This window comes from Rhinolophus sinicus, linkage group LG10 (assembly GCF_036562045.2).
Source record: "Rhinolophus sinicus isolate RSC01 linkage group LG10, ASM3656204v1, whole genome shotgun sequence".
NCBI classification, from domain to species: Eukaryota; Metazoa; Chordata; class Mammalia; order Chiroptera; family Rhinolophidae; genus Rhinolophus; species Rhinolophus sinicus.
Genome location: NC_133759.1, coordinates 12,631,858 through 12,646,742, shown reverse-complemented (window position 1 = coordinate 12,646,742; position 14,885 = coordinate 12,631,858). Strand labels below are relative to the sequence as shown.

Below are 14,885 nucleotides of genomic sequence, written 5' to 3'. Positions count from 1 at the left end.
GATTAATTTGTATAAGCTTTTGTGTGAACATAAATTTTCATTTCTCTAGGATAAATACCCAAGGTGAAATTGCTGGGTTGTATGGTAGGTCTGATTTTAGTTTTAAAAGAAGTAGCCAAACTAATTTCCAGAGTGGTTGCACCATCTTACATTCCTGCCAGCAATGCGTAAGTGACAGTTTCTCTGTTCCCTCACCGGCATTTGGTGTTGTCACTATTTTTTATCTTACCCATTCTTATAGGTATAGTGGTATCTCATTATAGTTCTAGGTTATGTTCCTCTAATGGCTAATGATATTGAGCCCATTTTCATGTGCTTATTTGCCAGCTGTACAAACTCTTCAGTGAAATATCTCTTCACATCTTTTGCCCATTTTCTAATTGGACTGTTTGGGGGTTGTTACTGTTGAATGTTGAAAGTTCTTTACATATTCTAGATAAAAATCCTTTGTAGATATGTTATTTGAAAGTATTTCCCCCAGCATATTGTTTGTCTTTTCATCTTCTTAACAGGATCTTTCACATACAAATTTTTAAAACAATTTTTGATGAGGTCCAATTTACCAGTTTTTCCCTTCATTCACCTACTTTTCATTCAACAAATAATTATTTATTATATGTCTAAAATGTATCAATATTCCAGACACCCATAGGAATCAAAGATGTGACATGGTCCCAACTTTAAGGAATTTCCAGTCTACTTGGGGATATTGGAGAACTACCCAAACAACTGATATTACATAACAAGTGCTAAGTGCCATGGAAGATGTAGAGATACTTTTTCTTTTCTTTTTTTTAAAGAAAATCAGATATCATGTTTTGGCTGAGTGAAGGTTTTACCACTTCTATGCCAGCGAACACCTCAAAATGGCATAGAAACTTCCTTTATTAACTCATTTCTTTTCCAGGTTAAAATGATAATTTTTAGATAACTAACATATTCAATCTCATTCTGTGCAAGGAAATTCCACATGTATTGTGTAAATTAGTAACGATCTTGCAGGGCAATGGAAAGGATTGCACTGTATTTTTTATTTAGGGAATCTAGGATTCAGCAAAGTTAAGTAACTTGTCCAACGTCACGCACACAGAAAGTGGTAAGGTCAGACTGGCACTCCAGTATTGTGATTAATGCTCTTTTAATTCTATCCAGAATCCTTTGAGACATGTCCTTTTCCTGCCAGTATAAACTCATCAGTCTTCTGGCTAAGAAATGGACTGATTCATGTTTTAAAAGAATATGTGATACATTGTCTTGGTGCACAAAAGTCAACGAGCTCTTCTTGATTAAGGAAGAATCCATTAAAACTCTCACAGTGGTCAAGCTCATGCAGAAAATGGAAAAAACAAGCTCTGCCTGTGAGTCACGAGGGGCAGAAGAAGGGACGGATATTGCTGGAATTCAGGAAAATTTCGCAGCATGACAGCTCAGGATGGAGTAACCAAGGAGGTAGCATTTTAGGTCATCTTCTTGCAGGCTCATTGTTACCCAAGTCATCTTCAAACGCCGAATTTTTCATGGGGAATGATTTAAAAGAATCAATAATAGCTCTGGTGAAGAACTGAAGTTGTGTCTCTTTCTAACCTAAAGGATGACAAATAGGGAACTGGAGCGCTTTCTCATTCATGATGTCTCCGGATTTCCATCTGTACTTTTCTTTCTGTATTTGACCTTGCCCAAATCATTGAACTATTCTGCATGTATTTGTCTTTCTTTTAAAATGTTTATAACTTAGGGATGATGTTAAGACCTTGTAAAGAGGAAGGTTTATGTATTAGGTCAGTTTTGCGAACACCTGCAAGATGTCAAATAACCTTTGAACCCAGCCCCCATTCTTGTCATGATGCAGCTACTGTAGGGCCACATGTGGAAAGTAATCCTTCCCCCTTCTCCATTCAAACCTTTAGGCTGCTGGCCTGACATGCAGCTGCAGAGACAGAGGTCTTCACAATGTCTGGACATAAATGGACACAAGTGTTTACAAGTGGCTTACTGTTGACCAACAGGAGGCACCTGTAGGAAAGCATTCACGGACTACCTGCAAACATTTGGGCAGATTTATTCCCACCACTGTGTTCATCTCACTATCCCCGTGCATCCCCATACAATCAGAATACCCCAGGCCTGACCATCTGACGACTCAAGTCCTAGACAGCTCAGGGGTAGAGCATGACTGAAGCAGGGAGAATGAGTTTTCTTGGGTGGTGCAATGTGCACTCTGGGGAAGAGAGGACTTGCCTCATTCTTGGATCCTCACCAATGAGGAGAAGGTGATCCTAGAGCTGCCATGTGTCACTATGTGAAGTCAGTCAGTTTAACAATGAAGCCCACAGAGGAAAGCAGAGAGGGGAGGAGGAGGGAGAGAAGAGGGAAGGGGAAGGGAGAGAGGAAGAGAAGAAGACGCTGAGACTCTAGTTCTACTTCTGACATCACTTGAACCTCTGAGTCCACATGTGCCTGAAGTTACAACTACCATTTTATATAACAAAAGGTAAAAATCGGAACCTTAGACAAATACATTTGGTTGTGTATATGTCGATTTTCTCTAGGAGGGTACACAAGAACATGAGAGCAATAGTTGTCTCCAGGGAGAAGAATTGAGTCTTGTTAACTATCTACCCATTTGCACTTTCTGAATTTCATAACACACCAATGCTACTCAAGCATAGATAAATACAATTAAAATTAAATGTAAATAAATGTAAACAAAACACAGACTTTCTTCCACTTTAACCAGTTTTGTGGATTATGAAATCCCTTTAAGAGAGGAACACAGATCTTTAGAGAAATCAACTCCTTTACCTTCCAAGTTTCCTTCTTAAAATCCCCCCCGTCCCCCGGACAGATCAGCAAACCAGCAAGCCATCCATTTCTACTGCGTAAATTTACACGGAGAGAGCAGGCTCCATCCACCGTCCTGAGAGAGGATCCCCAGGGCTTTAGGAATCACCAATGTAGCTCCACAAACGCTTTATTCTGATGGAGTGACTTCCACCCTGCAGTTAAAATTGACAGTGTGTTTTCACAGCAGAGTCGTTCGTGCTGAGGCAGTCTGTTTTAGGAAGATTCCAGGCCTTGTATATGATGGATGCAAACGCACGCTGAAGCCCCGGCCTGGAGGGGAACCTTTCAACTCCTATTTGGTTTTTCAGGACCTGGAGCACCTGGCAGGTGCCCGAATGCGTTCCTCACCTGCAGTAATCTTCCTGCGTCCTTCTGCCAGCGCGGGCTCACTAAACCGGCGGTGTGGAAGCCAAGGGGTTTGGGAGAATTGGGCGCGCAGTGGCCTGGGACAGCTCTTCGAGCCTAGCGCGAATCCAGTCCACGCGCGTTGAACGAATGAGTCGCTAGCACAGTAAATTCATGAGACTAAAGGGAATCTAGACCAGGGGGTGGGTCAGCACGGTGACTTTACATACCCAGGGACTGACTGTGAAGTGGAGAGCTGTCTTTGGAGAAGCCCCACGCCGGCTCTTCGTGAGGCTCCAGACTCCCGCCCGCGAGCCAGGCGTTGGTAGAACCAGGCCGACCCGGGATCCCGCGACCCATCACTCCGCGGTCAGGGAGGGGCCGGGCCCCCGAGGTTTAGGGGCGAGGGACAGGAAAACCCTGACTTCAAAGCTGAGAATGACCTGAGGTCTCACCTGGGGGCTCCTGGGCCGCGGCCCCGACACCGCACTGCCGGGCTAAGGAGCGCCCAGGAGAGGGCGCGGGACCCCGCCCCGGGCGCGCGCAGCCCCAGCCCCGCCTCCTCCCGAGGCGCCCGCCCTCCCCGCGCGTGCGGCCCGCGCGCCGGGGTTGCTCCTGAGAAACCCGCGGGCAGGTACCCCTGCCCCAGCGCAGGCGCGATCGCGCGCAGTCCCGCCAGCCCGGCACCCCGCACGCGCCCCCGCCCCGCCTCCGCACGCGCCCGGGCCCCGGGCGCCTCTGATTGGCGGTCCGCCGGGCCAGCGTGTCGGCGGCGGCTGCGGCCAGGCTGGCCCTGGATGCCTGCGGCGCGGGCGCCTCCCTCTCAGCCGCTGCCGCCGCGGCGCTCCCGCCTCCTGCCGCCTCCCAGGCTCCCGCTGCGGCTGCGGTTCCGGCGGCCGAGCCCCGCGGCGTTGCGGCTCGGGTCTGGCGCGCCGCACGACCCGCGCCCCTGTCTCGCAGCTCGCCGCCTCCTAATCCACGCGCCGCGCTGCGGCAGGTGCCCCAGGCGTCCTGAGACGCGGTGGCCTGAGCCCGGCCGTCATCGATGACCCGGGTCACGGACCTGCACCAGTCTGGCCACCCCGTGTGAGTACCGTCCCCTCCCCTCAGAAGGCTTTCCGCTGCTGTCCCTCTTACGTTGCAGCAACTTTGGGGATAGGTGTGTGGAGGTGCCTCTCACGTCCCCCGACACCCCGTGCGCGTCCTGAGCCAGGGTCGGGGGCTTGGCCAGTCCACGGCTGCGGAGGGGCACGGGGGTGGGGGCGTTGAACTTGCGTCGTCGCAGAGTGGGAACCGTGCCTTCCTCCGGCTGCCAGGGCCGAAGCTCGCCTCTGTGTTTCCCTCGCGGCTTTCGATCCCCACTAGCCACGTAGCTCTTGGGCACCGCGCACCTACTAAGCTACGGGCGCACCTGCCGGGCGCCTTGAACCATCGGGTAAGCGCCCCGAAGCAGCACAACGCGGTGGACTTGACTCTTTCGGACTCTTAATTTCTGTAAAATGGGGCTAATCAGGGACTCGCTCAAGGTCACAGCTGGTGCACGGAGTAAGAATCCGAGTCGATGGCGTCTGGCCGGTCCTCGGACTGCCTGGAGAGGGACGCGCTGTTGCGGGGAAGGACGGGGGTGGTCGCCTCAGCTCCATCCCAGCCTCTTCCTGATACTCCCTTCCCCCAAACTCCGCCTCATTTGGAGAGGTCGGGACCAGATCCCAAAGGACCGCGCGGGGGACCTTCGGAGCGAGCGCGGAGAGGAGCAATTCCGCGGTGGGAACCCCTGGACCTCAGACATTTGCAGTATCCCCTCCATTCCCCGTCACTTAATTTGCTAACGTCTGGGCAGAGTCAGGGGAATTTGCTAGGTGCCTGCTCCGTCTCCTTCTCCCAGATAAGCCCTGTCCCCGAGGATAAATATCCGAGACTCTACCTGCACATACCAGTTTGGGCTCAGGGACTTCCTAAGAGACGCGGGTACGTTCTGAGGTTGGCTTCCCCAACACTGGCTCTCATCAGCTCTTAAAACAATGCCTCGAGTCTGGCTTCATTTCTGCTCGCCCCTCCTCCCTACCCCTGGATCTGGATTTGTTAAACCCTTTCCCAGGGGAGGGTGGAGTCTGGTCCCAGAATGTGTAAATGTTGGCAGACGTGAATCTTTTACTCCAGATCCTTTGAGGCAGCTCCTGTGGGGCTGTGCGCGGTTGGAAGAACTTTGGGCTGGGGAGAGAATGTTCCCTCCCCTTTTGACATGTCACCCTGTCCCTCCAACTCAGCCTCCCTTGCCCCAACTCGGTGACGACTACTTAGATAGGTTTGTGATGTTTGACAAACATCTTTGAGCCTCGACTTTTTTTTCCTCAAATCTATAAAATGGAATAATCCCTGCCTTTTAGTCTTCCCAAGGCGATTATGGTTCAGGGGACATGTCAGATGTGCAAGTCGAAGGAAGATGGTCCAGAAGGAACTGAGCTGTTGGGAGAAATGGAGGTGATTCAAAGAATTTTTTACAGCAGCCTCGAGGATCCTATTCACAAATCTAAAAATCCTTCTTTCCAGAGAAATTTATTTTGGTAAAACTTTGAAAATATGACTCTCCATCTCCCTGTTGATGTTGCTTGCCTGGTCATGGCAATTGAAACTAACAGTGGTATAGACTGAATCCTGTTTCCTTTCTCCCTGCCAAGAGGCACAGAAGGAGAGTTCATCTGTGGCCTTAACCTTTGGAGCAGCTGATTCACATCCACCGAAATACCCCATAGAGAACTGAGCATCTCCCTGCTTTTGCCTTTCTGTTTATTATCGTGTTGGCAGACTTTTGTCTCAAAGGCAAGTTAAGGAGGGACAACTGACCAGACCTTGGTGAATTTGTTTTAATATCATATTGAAGTATGACATAATCACAGCAAATTGCATAGATCTGAAGTGTATTCTCAATGGATTTTCACAAACTGAACACACCTGTGGAACCAGTGCCCAGGTTAAGACCTATAATATCCCCAATCTCCCCATGAAGCTCCTACAGGCACCATCCCTCAAGGGTAACCATCATCCCGCTTAGTTTTGTCAGGCGAGTTTTAGTTTTATTATTATGATTTATTTTATCATTTTAGTTTCAAAGTGAAAATGAAACTGCTAGATGATTTTCTACCTCTTTTTTTTATGTATGTAAAGCAAAGGTAGTTATACCTAAGCCAGTCCAGAAAGTTAGAAGGAAGGATTTGGTCTTAAGATCTAGTTGGAGTCTGAACTGGTTGTACCATTTCCCCGCCCCCCACCGCCACACACACACCCCCTCATCATTGGTTCTTGTTCTTGAGTAATGTGAGCAGCTGGACCCCAGATATAACAGTGCTGACAGGGATAAATAGAGGCTGGTTTACTCATAGAGTGTATTTGAATAATACAAGTCTGAAATAGTGTGGTAATAAAATATAAATGAAGAAAATATATGAATGAATTCTTATTTGAGACATAAAAATGGAAATATTTTGAATTTCACAAGGTGAAAAATTTGGTGGATAATCCCAGAATTTCAAGGCTGAGTGACTTGTGAGCTGTTCGGGCTGTTGCCACATGGTGGCGCCACATTGGCGGGAGAACTGAAATACCCACCATTCTTTCCCAAGCCCTCCGGAAGGAATCCTAGGAATAAAATCCAACAGTTTGGGATCTCCAAAAGTGATGTCTATACACGGGGCTTTTTGCAGTGTCTGGCAGGCAAGCCTCCCTCTGCTGCCTGCCAAGTCCGTGGCTAGAATGCCCTCCCAGCTTTTTGTGGGTTGGGGCAGGTGGAGCTGAGACACTATTGCTTTCTCTTTAATAACTTGGAGCTGTGGTATGTCCTTGGAATTTTAAAGAGGGTCAGTTGAGAAGCTAGCTTAAGTGTTTTATGGTTCTTTTGGTCTCATTTCACCCCAGAATCCCCCCGAGGTCTGAGAGACGGAGTTCTCTTTCCCGGGGCAGGTAGCTCTTTTCACGGAGCACTGTCCATGCTGAACTCAGAATACTAAACAAACCTGGGTGTAGCCCAACTGCTGCTGGAAGAAGGGCCCTATGCCTTCCACAGCGTGCGGACCAGGTCACCAGGAGAGCCCTCAGGAAGGTGGGGATGCTGTATCCGGCTGAGACAGCCTAGCAGACCCAGTAAGTGCCCTTCATCACCTTTTCCTCTGTCAGTGTGACTGAATGTTGTTTAGATGATTGGATTTGTGTGATGGCTGCGTGCCTCTGATTGCTACGAGTGTTGAGTATTTGCCATGTGCTGGACACTAAAAAAAAAAAAAAAAAAAAAAAAAAATATATATATATATATATATATATATATTCATTCATTTAGTCTTCCCTATAAGAGGAGGATGGCTTTCCCATTTTATAGATGAAGGAACTGGGCCTTGAAAATTAACCACTCTTTCTGAGTTTATACAATATGTGAGTAAGGTTTGAGAACCAAGTCTCTCAGACAGCTTCCCAGCTGAATTGTACCCTTCTGCAGGGGTAGAGAAGTCTTGCATAATTCTTTTGTCTTCCCTGACACCTAGCATAGCACTCTACATGTAGTAGCTACTTACGGCTAAGAGTGGGGATTGCCATAAATAGAAAATTGTGGGCTGAGCAGGAGGGAAGTTCAGACATGGAGGGATGAGAATTTGGGGTTGAGTCCATTCAACCTGTAACATTGGGACTGAGTGTGTGCCCATCGTGTGTAGTGTTCTTTTGTGTTGAAAATTTTATGGAAATGAAGGCCTCTCATTTATTTTTGTGATTTGCTTTTTTCACCTAATACTGCTTTTTGATATGTGTTGATAACATATGTTGATAATTATAGATGTACTATTTCTTTGATATACCAGAGTTCAAATATTCCCCATCGATGGACAAAAAAAATGGTTTTACCATTTGCTATTATAAACGGTACTGCAGGGAATATCCGTGGTAAGATCTTGTAGAAATAGACAAGAGTGTGTCTAGGGTGTATACCCCCTGAAGTTTCATATCTGGATATAGGATATGCTCGCATCAACACTTGTCTATTACTGCAACCTTACTAGGTTTTGCAAATTGCCCTCTGAAGTAGTTGTGCCATTTAACATTCTCACCAGCAATGTGTTGGAGTTCCTTGTATCCCCATATCCTCGACTGTGCCTCCTGCTAATTAGATACTTTGATTTTAGTTAATCTGATAAGCATGGAATGTATCGCACTGCTTTTTTACTTTGTATTTTCTTTAGAGATATTTAAAAGAAGTATCGATTTTCAAGTTTTCTTTTCTACGCGCTGCCATTTGTTACTAGGTAAAACTTTTAGGTCATTAAACTCATCTGAAATTTATAATTTTGTTTTGTGGGAGGCAGGAATCTAATTGTTTTCTGTATTTAAAACCATTGAGCTCATTATCATTTAATGAATAATTAACTATTTTCTCCTTTATTTTGTTGCCATTTCTGTCTTGTACCAATTTCTGTTATATTTTTGGATGTTTCTTAACTCTGTTCTGTTCTCTTTGTAACTCCTCAGCTAATACCATTTTAATTTAATTATTAAAGCTTTATAATAAATCTTCTTTTCTTAGCCTTTTTCTTCAAAATTGTCATGGCTGTTCTTGACCCTTTAGGCTTCAACATGAATTTTAGGATCTAGCCGAATTATCCCCTCCCATGAAAAAATACTGTTATCAAAATTTGGTAAAACATCAAATAAAATTATTTATTTGTTTCTTTTTCTTCAAATACAGTGCTAATCAAACCTTTTAATTTCCCATTATTTACTGTGAAATTTTAGTCCCCATTTTACATGGATTCACTTTAGGTGACTCTTCATTTATACCAGCTATCCTTGAATAATAAGGACCATATTTGTTTAAGTTAAATTTATTAGGGTGACAATAGTAAAATTACATAGGTTTCAAGTGTGCATTTCTATAATACATCATCTATGTATCACATTGTATGTTCACCACACAGAGTCAGTTCTCCTTCCATTGCCATATAGTTGATCCCCTTTACTCTCATCTACCATCCCTCCTCCCCCTTTACCCTCTGGTAACCACTAAACTGTTGTCTGTGTCTATGAGTTTTTGTTTTTTTGTTTATCTTGTTCTTTTGTTGCTTTCAGTTTTACATCCCACATATGAGTAAGTCATATGGTTCTCGACTTTTTCTGTCTGACTTATTCACTTAGCATAACAGTCTCAAGATCCATCCATGTTGTCACAAATGGCACTATTTCATCTTTTCTTATGGCAGAGTAGTATTCTATTGTATATATGTACCACATCTTCTTTATCTAATCATCTATTGAAGGACACTTTGGTTGTTTCCATGTCTTGGCCATAGTAAATAAAGCTGCAACGAACATCAGAGTACATATATCTTTGTGGATAAATATTTTCAGATTTTTTTGGGTCTATACCCAGGAGAGGGATTGCTGGGTCATATGGTAATTCTGGTCTTAATTTTTTGAGGAACCTCCATACTGTTTTCCATAGCAGCTGTATCAATTAACATTCCCACCAACAGTGTATGAGGGCTTCCGAAAACTAAATTCTTTATGCAAACTTTTTACAAATTTCCCCCATTGGCTCACTACTCAGGGAAGTATAAACTGAAAGAGATATTTAGAAAAACCCCAACCAGTGAACCATATACTGTTGGTTGACTATTTTTTAGTATATGAATATATTTTTAAACACAGATGAGGTCATTGTTTTTACTCAGCAACATATGAGTGGTGTTAATGTCAACAATTATTCTTCTGTGTCATTTTTATCCTCCTAATAATCCATTTCATCTAGGTACCATAATTTATTCAACAAAATCATTATCTTAAAACATTATAACTTTACACTTTTTATTGTAACTTCATCCTTGTACACATTTTTATTTTCTTAGAATGAATTATCTTGTCAAAAGTACCTTTTTAAAAATGTTTGATCCATGTTGCCAAATAACCCTCCAGGAAAGCTTATGCATTTGTTTTGCTATTGGTAGTGTATGAGTGTGCCAGGTCCCCAAGCCTTGCCAGCGATAAGTGTGATTCTTCATCAACATTGTAAATTTCATAGGCAAAGGAAATAAACCAAGCTCTTGCTTTTTCACTTTTCTTTTCTAGTGAGTCAAAACATACCTTCGTGTTTATTGGCTCTTCATAGCAGACTTCACGATAGAATTTTCCAGAGAGTTGTTTCTTTTTTACTTCCTATAAAAGAAGCGCATCATCACTGGGTGTTTTTGAGAGAACTATCACTTTGTTTTACAGAGCTTATATTCATATGTTTAACTGTTAAGTATCATTCCATCGTATGAAAATACAATATTTTATTAATCTGTTCCTCCATGATGGACTTTAGATGGCTTCTGTTTTTTTTTTCTTTTTGGCTATTTCATAGATGTGTTCAGTAAACATCTTTGAAATATATTTATGCACATGCAAAAGAAATTGTTGAGACTGTATGCCCAGCAGTGGAATTGCAGGGTTCCATTTTATGTAACCTTACAATTTGACCACCTGCTGCCAAATTGCTCTCCCAAAGTGGCTATACTCACATAAACTTCCGGAGTAGTGTATATGGATAGTATTGGTTACATTAAGGAAACAATAATACTAGAGAAGGAAGAACAAAGGTGTTAAAGGAAAAAGTATATATGTGTATGTTTGTGTCTATATATAAATATCCTAAAGTTCATTGAAAAAGCTTAGAGGTTTTTGACCTTTACCTTTAGACTCTTGTGTCATATAGGTGGTTTTAGATAAGTACATAAATCATAAACATCATACAAATGTTTACTTAGCTTAGGAGAATTGGTAAGCGTTCAAGTAAAAACAAGGTCAGCTATTTTGTGGTGCCTGCAATCAGGGCAGCCGGCAGGAGGAGGTGAGCGCCTGTTGAGGAGAAACAGAAAAGCGCCTTGGCCCAGCTCTGTGCCTCCTGTCCCAGGGCATAGGTCCCACCATTGCACAATTGTTCCTTTTTATCATCTCTTCTTTCAAAATTTAGAAGACCTTGCTTGGGGTAACTGAAGTAATTAATAGTGGACCTAAACACCCTCATGCATTTATTGTGATCAGTTGCTAGTGACAGCAAGACCAGAACAGCATGAAACTGCCAGAAGGTTATTGGGGAAAAGGCTGAAAGATGGACTTTGTTGAGGGACGGGCTGGGTGCTTTACCGAGAGGAACCTCACCCGCTTCCACATTACTCTGAGAATCAATTCTGCATTTGTGTAAGGAGAATAAAAAGAGCTCTCTGTGAAACTGCCTGATGCTGTTTGAAAACTGGTTTTGGTTTTGTATTCAGCCATGTGTTATTTCCCCCCATTACCTTTCCCTAGGTACTTATGAGTTAAATTTTGTGTGTACGTTTATATATCATCAGCTGGGGAAAGAAAGACACTCTATGGAAAGTTCTTTTGTGGCTTTTTGTGATTTACAGCGTCATGCCACTGATGTGACATATGCCATCTGCAGCACGGATGTTCAGATCCATTCTGTGGGCTGATAACTTAATCTCACTGAGCAGATACTTGGGAAAAAGAAAGCAAAACATGCGAGCAAGGGCAGGTGCCTGGAGGACAGAGGTGCCTGTGGCCTCAGGATCTAGTGTAGCTATTTGCCAAAGTCCCGAACAGACACTGACTCGTGGCTCAGAAAACTATGTCATTGCATATGGTTCTCCCTTTTTGATCTGAAATGTGACTATCTCTAGGCTTGGATGCCTGGATATCACTGGAGAAAAGGAAATAACCCAAGCCTCTGTGTTTTTCTTCTGGAGGTGGCCCAGCCTGCATCAGCAGTGCTTCCAACCCCAGACCTCTTCCTCATCTCTTGAGACCGTTATCTCAAGCATCGTTTTACTTTTACCTCTGTAGCTTCAGCCTCAGAACATATGGCAGGTGCTGTTTTTGTGTTCGTGTTATACAAATGTGCCTTTGTTGTTTCGCTGTTTTTGAAAAGCAATTTGTTGATCACTAGGGACTTTGATTTACTAGGATGACATGTAATCAGAGTATTCGAGATTAGTTTCTGTCTTTTATGGCTAATTAGTAGAAAAATAAAAAAATAATGCCGTTTTAATTGAATCCTTGTTTAAAGTCTTTTAGAAATCCGCCAGTGGATTTTTTAGCTCTGCGGTTGGGTGAATGTTGGGTGCCTCTCCCAGGACTGCAGGTTTTGCCGTCCGGCCCCTGAGTGACCCAGTTCCCCAGCTGTCCCTTCGTGCTCCCAGTTCTGAATCCTTCCTCCCATAGCTTCCGGGTACCTGATGTTTGCTTTTCCCACTCCCTCCATCCCCTCTTACTGCCTCAGTTTCCCTCCCTTCAGACTGCTGCTGACGGAGGTAGGTGATGAAATGCTGGTATTTCCCTCTTCTCTTCTATATGTGATGCAAAAGCAACAAGGTGAAGGAGAAACAAAAAGCCAAACACCATTTTTGGCAAATCTGGGAGGTGGTTAGAATTGTTTCTCGAAGAAAGGTGGAGGGCTGCCAGACGGGAGATGAAGTGGGGAACATGGGAGGAGGCACAGAGATGTGTTCTGGGTGTTCAGTCAAGACCACGTCTTGGGAAGCTGAGGCTTCTAAGTCAGAGTGGGGTGAGGAAGGTGGCTGGCACTTCCTGCGGCCCCAGCTCAGGGCCCTCCCTCTTCCGCTCTTGATCCATCTCACCAGAGTGGTTACAGGCTCTTCTTGGACATTCTAAAGAAAATGTGTGATTAAAAAGTCTAATTCTTGGAAGTCAGGACCTAATTTTAGTTAAAGCAATGCCCCTGATGAGTCTGCACGGATAAGATGGGTTCAGCAGTGGGTGTGTTGTCATCTCTGGCAATTTTACTCATTCAGGTGATTTCACTATTTAGCTGTTGCCCTCCCTTCACACCTATGCCTGAAAATGTGTCTCAAGGGCCTTAATATTCTCAGCCTTAGACCTAGTCATTACATTTCTGGGAATCTAGCCTAAGGAGGAGAAAAAAATCCTTAATGTGGAAAAACCCATTATGCACAAAGATATTTATCTTAGTTCTCTATGAAATAGTCCACAGTTGGAATCAAGCCAGATGTACACACTAAGAGAAGGTCGATAAGTATACACACTTGATGCAACATAATGTAATCATCAGGAGCGATGCTTAAAAGGGATCGTACTAACGTGGAAATATGCTGGTAGTCAAGTATTTAGTGCAAAAGGATGCATACTCGTATAGCTGTGTATCCTAGGATGAAAACAAGCCAGCACCTATCAAGAGTGGGAGAAATGAGACAAATGAAGCAAGTGTCAGCACTGGGTGTGTTTGTTGGATGGTGTCAGATGATTCTTTTCTTTTATGACATTATCACATCTTTCCAGTTTTTTCCAATGGGAATTTGGGGCGGGGGTGGGGGGTACTGAAAACCACACAAAAACGCTAAAGGAAAATCTCAGAAGAATAAGAGGGGGTAGAGAGCTGTGAGAGGCTTCTTCTGATGAGCTTCTATGTGGGTTGTACCCCTTTGGTAACTGTTTTGCAGAATTGAGAGTCCCCTAAAAAAGAGATAGCAGAGATGGAACAGGGAAGGTGCCCTGGCTGGGAGGTTTCCCTACCCCTGTCTGTGAACGTTCAGAGCAAGGCCACACGGTGCTTTGTTTCTGGGTTCTCCTGTGTTGGGCGTCTCTCCAAGTACAAGTAGGCCCTCAAGCTGTGTTTGTTGACTTTAGGATACATGGGCGGAGACTGTGGCAAATTCCACTGGCCACGTTATGCTTTCAGGGTGTTCCCTTTGGCTTCTGAGGAAAAAAATAGGAAGAAAAATTTGCTTTTCATTTCTCTCCAATTTGAATTAAATATCCATGGGCACTGCTACTCAACACTAAGCTACCTTCTCAGCCTTCTGTCGTCGCTCTCACATTGCCGAACCACTTCATTTAAAATAAAGCTGAAGCTACTTTGGTTAGCTTACGCTTTAGAGTACCGTAATCTTATCTATAGAATTCTGTAACACGCCTTGAATTATCCTCGAAGTAGCTAACTTTAATTAAAGTGTGTGTCTCTGAACCTCCTGCTGGTGGAAGATGGATTACTGAACCCCCACTCCCCAACCCCCATGGGTCAGGGTCACGTTAAAGAACATTAAATCATTTCCCTCCTGCCATAGTATTGAATGGGAGCGTGCTCTCCTCTCTCTCTCTCTCTCTCTCTCTCTCTCTCTCTCTCTCTCTCGCTCTTTCATTGCCTAGAACAACTTCACTCCTCTTTTTTATCTACTTAATTAGATATTATCTAGGATCAAATCTCTTTATAACGTCATTGTTTCTATAGCTTTGAGTATGACCACAGTTTGAAAGGCTTCCCTGAACACAATATCTTATTGTAAGTTTTTCTATTTGAAACGATTTTTTCCTTTTGAAAATGTACACTCCAGTCTAGTTCAAACATTTATTTCAACTTTCAATATATTGAGGCTTCAAAACAAGAAAGAAAGAAACCTATTTATTGTACTCGGGCCTTTGGTCTTTGAGGAAACCACAGCACTAAAAAGGATCAGATCAGAGAGGTGTTTTGAAAATCATCTGGCCCAGAGGTAGAAAGCCGGCCATTCCACCATTTCATCAGATGATGTGGTACATTGGTGAGATTCGTGAATTCCATCGACATGAGTCCGTGGCCAAACTTCTTTTGCTATAAAATGAGTTTCTTGGTCAGTCACAACATTGTGGGGGAACGATGACAGTGA

General features: G+C 44.0%; 1 protein-coding gene across 3 annotated transcripts in view; it reads left to right on the top strand.

Moving 5' to 3' along the window:
* The first annotated feature begins 3,756 nt into the window (after positions 1 to 3,756).
* Positions 3,757 to 14,885, top strand: part of MYRIP (myosin VIIA and Rab interacting protein) — a 224,722-nt gene continuing 213,593 nt past the window's right edge. Inside the window, exon 1 of one of the 3 annotated variants that reach the window (XM_019727577.2) lies at positions 3,757 to 4,275. The gene's annotated coding sequence lies outside the window, so the exon portion shown is untranslated. The remainder of the gene's footprint in view (positions 4,276 to 14,885) is intronic. The other 2 variants (XM_019727578.2, XM_019727576.2) reach the window with 2 other exon arrangements.